The following is a 10,174-nucleotide window of genomic DNA, read 5'->3' as shown; positions in this document are numbered from 1 at the left end:
GTTGGCAGGGTTGGACTGGTTTGACCACGTGTCGATGAGCTGTTCGGCAAATACGGTGGGAGAATGATGACGGGCAGTAGCAGGAGTCTTCTTAATTACTCTGCGAATAAGGTGCCACATGGAGGTTATACTAGTTTGGTGATTAATTCTGTCCGTGAATCTCTTCCAGGAGTCAGTACTTACACATTCTAGGAGGATTGTTAAATCGTCTCTGGATTGCTGGTATCGATGAAGTAGTTCAGGAGATGGGTTAGTTTGGAACATGAGTCCAACGCGTTCCGCTTCTTTCTGTGCGTCCTGAAGTCGGGTGTCTAGGTACCACGAGTGAGGATGAGGGCGACGTTGGAAGTGGGGTCGTGATACGTAAAGCCTGTAAAAGTTTTGGGTGGCGGAGACAAGGCTGGTGTATAAATGGTCAGGGGAGGAACAGTCTAAGGTAAGTAGTATGCAGGTCATGTATGAAATGTACGTTGGGCAGTATTTGGGGGGTATGGTGAGGCGTAGGCGTGTGATAGGGGGTGTAGGTATGGTAGGAAGAGAATAGTGGAAGAGAAGAGTAATATGGTCCGAGAATAATGTAGGTACTGAGGAGCACTGGATACGGGATGATACCAAGCCAGAGGTGAGGACGTGGTCCAGGGTGCCTCCTCGGGAGTGTGTGACGCCACCTGTGTCCCAGCGGGTCAGATGATGTTGTCGGATGAAGGATAGCAGGTGAACACCAGGGCGGTTAGTGGTGCCAGGACGATCCCCCAATGCAGGATGTCGAGCATTTAAAATCCCTGCGTATATTATACCTTTTATCGTAGGTGGTGGAAGAGTGGTTGGACGAAGGCGTGCGGGAGCAGAGTAGATATTGCAGAGCTGCAGGATTCCGCCCCCAATTTCTATCTCGAAGAGTTGGAATGTTACGTCATGGTTTGTAGAGGAGCGCAGAAGACGGTGTATCAGTGTATTGTGTATGTATGTTAGAAGACCGTTTCGTATCGTATGAATATAGGGGATATATCCGGGAAGGGAGGGTGCCTGTGGTGCAGTGTTGGGCCGGTTTGGAAACGCCTCCTGGAGAAAAATGACACAAGGGTGATGTGTCTGTACATATGCCTTCAATTGTGTGTACTTTTTGTGGTTGGTGATACCATTGATGTTCCATGAAAGGAGGTCTAGGTGAATGTTAGTTATGAGCGTTGCGTTTGCTGGTAGGAGACCGGAGTGGGGAGGTGGATGGACGATTCGAGGAAGACTGGCTAGTACTGGGTTGTAACTTACAGAGTTTGTCGAGACGAGTTGCAATTGATTCCATTCTCTCGGCAAGCATGGAGATGGAGGAGACGAGGGTTTGTTGGGATTCCGCCAGTGTGGAGAGTCTGGTGGCAGTAGTAGTTTGGGCCGAGACAAGGCTGTCAATTCTGGTGTCAATTGAGGCAAAGCGGTCTTTGAGTGCTGCACATTGCGCCTGAAGGGCTGCAACGGCCTTACGGAGGGCAGCGTCTTGCTGAGGGGGGGTGGGAGCAGAGAGAACAGTCCGGGGGGGGAGGAGGTGGTGGGGCTGAGGTGGGACCACTGGTCTGGGTCTTGCGCCGAGTACAGCCGTGCCAGACGTTGACACCTGGCTGTAGACCTCGGGGGTACTTCCATTGTGATGGGTTTGGCTGTGGTGGAGGTTCAGAGGTGGAAGTAGTCATACATGGGGGCGGGGGCGCACTCCGGACGGGACATTCTCTGGATTCATGGGCGGTAGCACACCAGGCACACTTAGGGGAGGCGGAGCAGTGCCTGGAAATGTGACCGATACCCCAGCACCTGAAGCACTAGGGTCGGTCGTCACGGAGTCTTTGGACTTGACACGGGGGGAGGAGAGGGAGGAAGTCAAAAGCAATGGTGTCGGGGGTGTCTCAGGGAGGCTCCACACAATAACAATGCGGTTGATGGGGGTACCGGTCTGCATGAAGCGCCTGGCTGAGTGTAGGGCAAGCTTGTGATCCACGTCAATGGGATAGCGAGAAAGTAGGTATTAGGGGTACTTACGAGGTCTTTCGGGGGAGTCCTGAGGGAGAAGAGGCAGCGACATAAATTCATTTGTAGTAACTCGGTCCAGGATATCCCTGCATTATCTTCATATGTAGATGAATCGAGAGGTGAGTGCAGCCATCTTAACCTCGGCTGCATCCCGTTGCAGGTGGAAAGTCTTGGTGATAGTTGACAGCCAGTGGAGTTTAACTTCTGTGGACGAGTTCCCGCTAAAGGCCAACTTGACATATTTGTCTCGGGGAGCAAATGCTGGAAGGGCAGGCGAGGGTCGAGTGGGGGTAACGGGAGTAGTACTATGATTAGGCAGGGTAGGGTGAGTAGGAGCCTTATTACACTCACTTGAGGTTCCCTTGATTGTTTTGGCAGCAGGCGGTTGACATTCTACTGCGGCGAAGGTAGAGGTGTCTTCGGCCCGCCGTTTGGTACAGGAGAGCGATGTAGACTAGTAGGTATCATGCTGGGTGGTTGTTGGAGGGTGATGGGGAGTGGAGGTAGGACGAGGCAGGTCGGGCCAGTGGTTGACGCTAATGTCGTCATCAGTCTCGGATATCATTAAGTCCTGCTCTAAGCAAGACGCCGCTTCCAACCCCGAGTATTCCATCGAGAAGGGAGGGCCTTGATAGGAAAGTAGGCTGATTTACTAACGCGCAGTAGTTTGTAGCACTGTAACACAACTTGAGACAGCCGGTACGAGTCGTTGGCGACGAGCACTGGATTCAAGTAGTTGACGGCGATAGTTTCGCACCTTCAGGTGTAGGTCCGCATTCGACGATAGCCAAGCACAGAATATCCATTTAAGTAGTTTCCCAGTGACTACCAAGTTCATAAGTTCTTCTAGTATCACCTCTTTATTTGCCCGGTCAAATGCTTCTTTTATATCTATGAATGCTCTGCAGGTAGCCTTAGGATTATTTAAGCAGTTCATTACACAGTCAGCAGTGCTTTTTCCTTGTATGAAACCATACAGGTTTGGCGATAGTAAACTTTCAATCTTGTGTAACAATCTGTTTAGTATTACCCTTTCCATAGTTTTACAGAAGCAGGACGTCATAGATATTGGACGAAAGTCGCCATTGTTCTTTGGAACCGGTACAATTATAGCATTTTTCCATTCCTGTGGTAAATAACCCGTTTCATATGACATATTGATCAGATCTAATAGCAGTCCATTCTTGATTCTAGCCAAGCAATTAACGATATCATAGGTTATTCCATCATTTCCTGGTGCTGTTGATTTTCCATATTTTAGAGCATTAAGTAATTCTTCGTGTGTTATAGGTACACACGTATCAGCGGGTAGTGTAATCTGACACTGTACAATATCTTTTCTAAAGCTGCTCCTTTCTTTTAACGAGGTCTGCACTTCTGCTGATAGTTCATTTAGACTAGTAGATTTAGACCATTTCATGATGAGTTCATTAGCTTTCTCTTTAGCATCGGGGAAGGAACTTCTCTTACAATGAATTCCCCTAACTTTATTTACCTCTTTCCATATATCCCCTAGATTTTTTGCTTTGCCTATTTTTCATAAAAAAATCCATCCAATGTTTATTTCTCACTTCTTGTTTTCTGTACACATTTTCGCAGTTTCTACCAGTGCTGCTTTAATGCTCTCATTGTTTTGATTTGCACTCCAGTCTTTATGTGCTTTTTTAAGTAGTTTGTTCCATCCTTGAACAATCTTATCATTAGCATAATTATGTTTTCTTCTGCTCACCCCTTTAAGATTACATCTTGTTAGTACAGGATAGATAGCCTGCAATAGGTCCCGAAAAAAATCCATCTATATTTTAAATTTTATTCCCGGCATACTATTTTTGTAGTTGCCATTAGTTCGTTATCTTTGCTTTCTGGCAATTTGTACCTTTGTCTCTGTCCATTCCTCTGTATTCTATCAATTGACTCTATACATTCCTCTGTATTTTATCAATATGAATATTAACTCTCAAGGCAAAATGATCACTTACAAGGTTACTAACTTCATTAGCATTTGCTGAAAAAAACATATTGAAAAGCACAGCATAGTCTAACCTCCCTCCATGTAAGTGAGTAGGTTCATTATTACCCAGTATATTGATATCATCCAGTTCCTCTAAAAAGTGTAACCATTTTCGACCATTAACGTTGTTGGCACCCATCGTACCGAGTCGTTCATGTCTAGCATTGATATCACCAGCTAGTAAACATGCATCATTGAGTAAGCACTCTGGCATATCATCACTGTCAATTTTTTGTGGATGCACATACATGTTGACAATGTGTATTGTATTTCTTTCAGTATAGATCTTAACAATTAGAGCTTCTATTCCATTTCTTATATCATTGGATATCAATTCAGATGGTATGTCTTTTTTATGTATGTTAATAGACCTCTAATATTATTCTGTCTATCTGCTGCTAGGTAGTAGCTCTGATAATTTCGTAGTTTTAATATAGTATCACCCTCAGTACCTGTTTCCTGGAGAGCTATAACATCTATATTGTATAACACCTACTGACCATTTACACCATGAAACAAAAGTCCTCAAAGTCAAGGACCACCTCGACATGAGAGGCATACAAACACTTGCCGCAGCCACCACAAACACATCACACCCGCTACACTACATAGCAGAACACACACACACACACCAAGAAACATTAAAACAACACCCAAAGACCTGTATCACACACAGATACTCTCTTCTCTTCCTCCACAACCACCAAATACCAGCCTCCGGAAACATATTCATAATTTTATCACTCACCGCTCCATTAACACACTGAAAAACAAAACACTGCTGCATGCCAGACCCTCTGATATCCACCCTTCTAAATCCTCTCTCCCACGTAAGGACAGAGTCCACCTGGCCAGACTGCGGTGCGGCCACCACCCAGCACTTCTAAGCTACCAGAAGAGGCTGGATGACCGCATTGTGAACAGCTCCCCAGGATGTAACACTTCACCTCATACCATACAACACCTAATGGAACACAAGCATGCACGCAAACAACACAATATACACTCTATAAAGGATTTGTGGGAAAACCCAGTTTCGGCTGTGGCATTCCTTGGGGAGACGGGACTGCTCGGACAGACAGTCTATGGAACGACAACAACAACAACAACAACATCAGATAAGAATGTATATCAGTAGTTCTAGAGCGTAGACCATTCACATTCCAATTTAGGATATCTAAACTCTTAGCACCCATTATTTATTACCCCCATATACTTTTGTGTTTTCATTTATAAGAGCATCAATTATACATTTGATCTGTTTCAATATATTGTCATGCAATGTTTCAGGTATACTGGCCCACTTGAGTATTATTTCATCTCACATCAGATTTTCCATGACCCCATAATGAAGTTGCCCTAGTACTCTTTCCATCTACAGTATTTCTCACTTCACTAGTTTGATTTGTACCTTTGCTGTGTTTTTCATGTCGTTCAGTCATGGTCTTCTTATTTTCCTCTACCATCTTCCGCAGTGTGCGAATTTCCTGTTGTAGTTGTCGTACTAGGTCGACAAAATCCCGCAGTTCTCTTGGTACCTTAGCACTTTCAGGTATCATCGGAATGACACCCGATGTAGTTACGTTTCTATTCGTTGGCAATTTTCCAATTTGTTCCATTCTTTTCTTCCATGCGTTTTCGGGCGGCGGCGGTGGTGGTTCTTCAACTGGCCGCAGCTCTTTTTGTTTACTAGGTTGTTCATCCCCTGTACATTGGAGTTGCACTCTGCGCAGCTGTGGCCTCTTTTAGCATAGCGGCGTTATGTTCGCCAGAACAGTTGCAGCACTGCGAAGTAACACATTGCCCATTTTTTATTTTGCTACCACATTCCAGGGAATTATGTTTGCCTCCACAGTATCGACACCGAAAGTCACTCTGACATTTCCATGTCATATACCCCCACTTTGAACACTTGTGACACAACACTGGCTGATCTATAAATTTTGCTGCCTTTCTATATCCAATACCAGATATAAATACCTTTTCGGGTACATCTTCCTTCATAAGAGCAATCACTTCATTCTTTTTTTCACCTCTTACCTCACGACGTTTAGCCCAAACAAAGCGTTCATCTTCCAATAGGAAGTTAGATTCTAGTATAACAGGGTACATGAATACTATTGCTTTGGTGAGTTAGGGCCAGGTACTTTCATAATGACATTATTAAATCCTACGGTGGTTAGTATCTGCACTGCCTCATCTCCTTCCACAGTCAAGTACGTTCTGTTACGCCCTTCTTTGAGAAGTGGTTTGAATTGTTTGCACTCCCTTCCTAGTGTAGCGGCCCATAACAATTGTTCGTGAAACGTCAGCTGCGTATCACTTGGAAAGTACAATTTCTTCCTCTCTGTACTTACTTTGTTCGTCTGTTCCGCTCCTGTCACACTGAATTGCTGATCCTTTTCTTGCACTAAGGTTTCTTTTCTAGCACATAAATCAATATTCAGCTTCTTGTGCCGGGTATTTTCATTACCACTTCCGCTGTTTTTGTTGTGCTAATTGTCGTCACCTCTTGTTTCTCTTGTTGACTACCTCCTACCATTTCTTATCCGCTGCATCTACAGGTGTTGGCCATTGCATTTTCATGTCCGACTCGCTATCAGTTAGATGCAAGTCACGTTTCAAAAATGCTATTGCAGTTCTTTTTTCCTCTAAATTGTTTCCAAGTTCCTGACCACCACTCGCTCCAGCCATGTGAAAGGTGCGGGCCGCTATATCCAGCGATCGTCGTAACTGCTCGTTTGGTTACCAGGGACAGCTCGTTCGTAGCCACTATGCACTGTGTTGTAGCGACAGTTTCACACCTCCAGGTGTAGGTCCGTACTCGACGAGAGCTAAGCACGGAATGTTAGAGGTACGAGAAACACGAGGATTCATGATTACGCATTGTCTTTATTGTTCCTACCATTGTGCTAACTTGCAATGTAGCTGGCTGATAGTTCATGTCTGTCACTCCAAGTTTCTTCAATAAATTCTTAGTACAAAATGTAACAGAACTACCATTGCCAAGATAACATCTAGTGTTAACAACTTTACCATTCAATTCCCCTTGAACAGGGATGGCAGTGGTGTCTCGCACTGAATCTTTCAATTGACTAGCAAATACCTGAACTCGAGAATGATTAACCTAATTAGTTACCACTGCATTAGCTGTTGCTTCTTCACCTCCGTTTCTAGAATTCTCTTTCGACATATGCATAATTGTAAGATGTGAACCACCACATTGTTCACAAGTTCAAGCTACTCTACACTATGATGATTTAAGTCCTTTCCATAAACAACTGAAACAAAGTCCCAGACTGTACATCTTGTCTAATCTCTCTTCATAAGTTAACCCTCTTAATTGGGAACATACATCGATAACATGTCTTTCCTAACATAACCAATAAGAAAGTCTGGTTCTCTGTGTAACATTGACATGAACCTTCCTATTATTCAAATTAGTGCCTTTTTCGTGATTTAAATTTCTATTGGGATTCCATGTGCTGAAGTCTCCTCTCCTGTCTTTAGTTCTTTCCATTATACGTCTCCCGAATGTTGGATTATTAAGTATTCTTAGTTCTTTCTCCAGAAATTTGACAAGATCTTTAATATCCAGTAGCCTCCCGTTCTCAGTTATTTCGTCAGCTATTCTCCTCCATCTGTCCTGTAGATACCTGGGCAATTTCCCTACTAACTGACGTAAAGTCCTAGGATTCTGTAATTCCAAAAGTCCGCATTGTATACCGGACATAGCACATATGCATGTAGCTAATTCAACGGTGAATTCATCGAACATCTCAACATTCTCTCCCTTCATTTCAGGCCAAGCAAGAACTATCTATATGTGCCGAAGCTATTCGTTCTTTATTTCCATATCTCTTCTCTAACGCGCTTCTGGCTTTCTGATAACCCTCTCTTGGAGCTAAATGCAAACAGTCTCTAACTATTTTGTGCGGATTAACTTCGGTATACTGCTTAAGATACCGTAATTTATCCTTATCTGACACAAGTTTGCTATCAATTAACATGTCGAAATTTCTGATAAATTCAAAGTACTTATCGTATTCTCCACTAAATTTAGTAATTACATGAACAGGCATAGTGGTTTTGGTAATCATGTCTCTATTCATCTGTTGGTCACCTTTATCACAATTTGCACTTTGGCAATCACGAGGATTATCTACAAAATTAACATTTATAGTACTTTCCAATTGACTTAAAACCTTTAATTCTGCCTCAGCTGATTCTAATTCTATTTCTAAGTCAAGTCTATCTTGCTCTTGTTTTAATCTATGTAGTTCCTTTTCCAACTCCTGTTTCAATTTCAGCTTCGCAGTTTAATGTCTAAGCTCGCCCTCTTAGCCACTATTACTCCCCTATGACTTTCAATCTCACTTCCTACCGTTTGGGAAATACTATCTACTGATCTTACAGTCATGCCCATTGTTTCCTCAACTTCAGTCTCGTCAGAAACTAATATCTCCTTGGTCATATCTTTTAATTCCAACTCCTCGTCTATGATAAACTTTTGTATCTTCTCATAAGTTTTAGATACTTTCTTAACTGAAGAACAGTAGTTTTCTCCATCTTGCTTGACTTGAATGTTCACTAATTTACACAGTTCGATACTAGAATAGAAACTGGATAACTATGCAATGCTCAAATACAAGTTTCAAGTCCTATTACTCAGTTAAAACACTATCTTGTTGCAACCACATGTACAGAATCCATTATTCATACAGATAATTAATTGGCTACTCTGTACAACATTAAGAGTACAAACCTTTGGTAATAAACACATCACTTAATAAACTTGCAGAATTAAATATGTGTATACACCACATTAACCACATCACCACATTCCCATACACCATGCAGGCAGAGTCACAATCACCCAGACATGGTGGTGCCACACACATCCGGTCCGAGCCCCAGAGCGGCGCCAGCCGAATCAGCAATTTAGCTCAGCGCACGGAAGCGTTACTGACACACAGACACACAAACGCACGCCATAGATGCAGTCAATCGCCAACCCGGATTAACACACGGGAACACAATACTGTTCAACCCTTTCCCCCTGGATATATTATGTATGTACTATATTATGTTTGTAGTAATTATGAACCAAGAACAAACTTGTAAAGGGCCAAACAGCCTTACTAAAAATCTTGACAAGGTGACTGCGAGCACCTCAAAATTCAACAAACTCAGCATTTCCGCAACACTAAAACCGGACTGCACAGCTCCAGGAGCAGTCGGTGTGTGTCGTGCCCTAGATCAATTGTGTACAGTGTGTAACGTCCCCTAGTGACTAAATGTGTACAGTGTTTAACCAGATTGCCTCAATTTTTAATAAATAAGAAGAAAACTCCCATTTTGGAGTTTATCTCGCCCGCATTAAGTCCTCCCTATGTAACCCCCAACCCAAGAAGGTTACATATGATAACTTGGATATTATGATAAACTTTTGTATCCTACTCATAAGTTCTGGCTTATTGCTAGAAATCAATTGACCTTTAGATTTTAGATACTACCTTAACTGAAGATTTGTAGCTTTCTCTATCTTGCTTGACTTGAATGTTCACTACTAATTTACACAGTTCGATACTAGAATATAAACTGGATAACTATGCAATGCTCAAATACAAGTTTCAGGTCCTATTACTCAGTTAAAGCACTATCTTGTTGCAACCACATGTACAGAATCCATTATTCATACAGATAATTAATTGGCTACTCTATACAACATTAAGAGTACAAACCTTTGGTAATGAACACATCAATTAAACTTGCAGAATGAAATATGATAACTTGGATGTTCAAAACTGATTTGCATAAATCGATACTAAATAGAACTGGGATAACTATGCTTAGTTCAAATACAAGTTTCAAGTCCTATTACTTAGTCAAAGCACTATCTTGTTTCAACCACGTGTATCGAGTCCATGATTCATATAGATACTTAATTGTCTCACTGCACAACATTAAGAGTACAAACCATACTAATAAACACATCACTTTGTAAAGTTAAAGAATTAACAAGTTTGAAATACAATTCTATAAATATTCACTGTATCATATAACCAAATCTAGAATTCTCTTATCTACATACTTGGGAGCCCTTCCTGAACCAGTTACTATCTTGCCATATGGCTTCTTTTC

Source organism: Oratosquilla oratoria, chromosome 43 (assembly GCF_046742065.1).
Source record: "Oratosquilla oratoria isolate Oo_2021 chromosome 43, ASM4674206v1, whole genome shotgun sequence".
NCBI classification, from domain to species: domain Eukaryota; kingdom Metazoa; phylum Arthropoda; class Malacostraca; order Stomatopoda; family Squillidae; genus Oratosquilla; species Oratosquilla oratoria.
The sequence above is the reverse complement of the archived record's forward strand: the minus strand, read 5'-3'. Positions refer to the sequence as shown.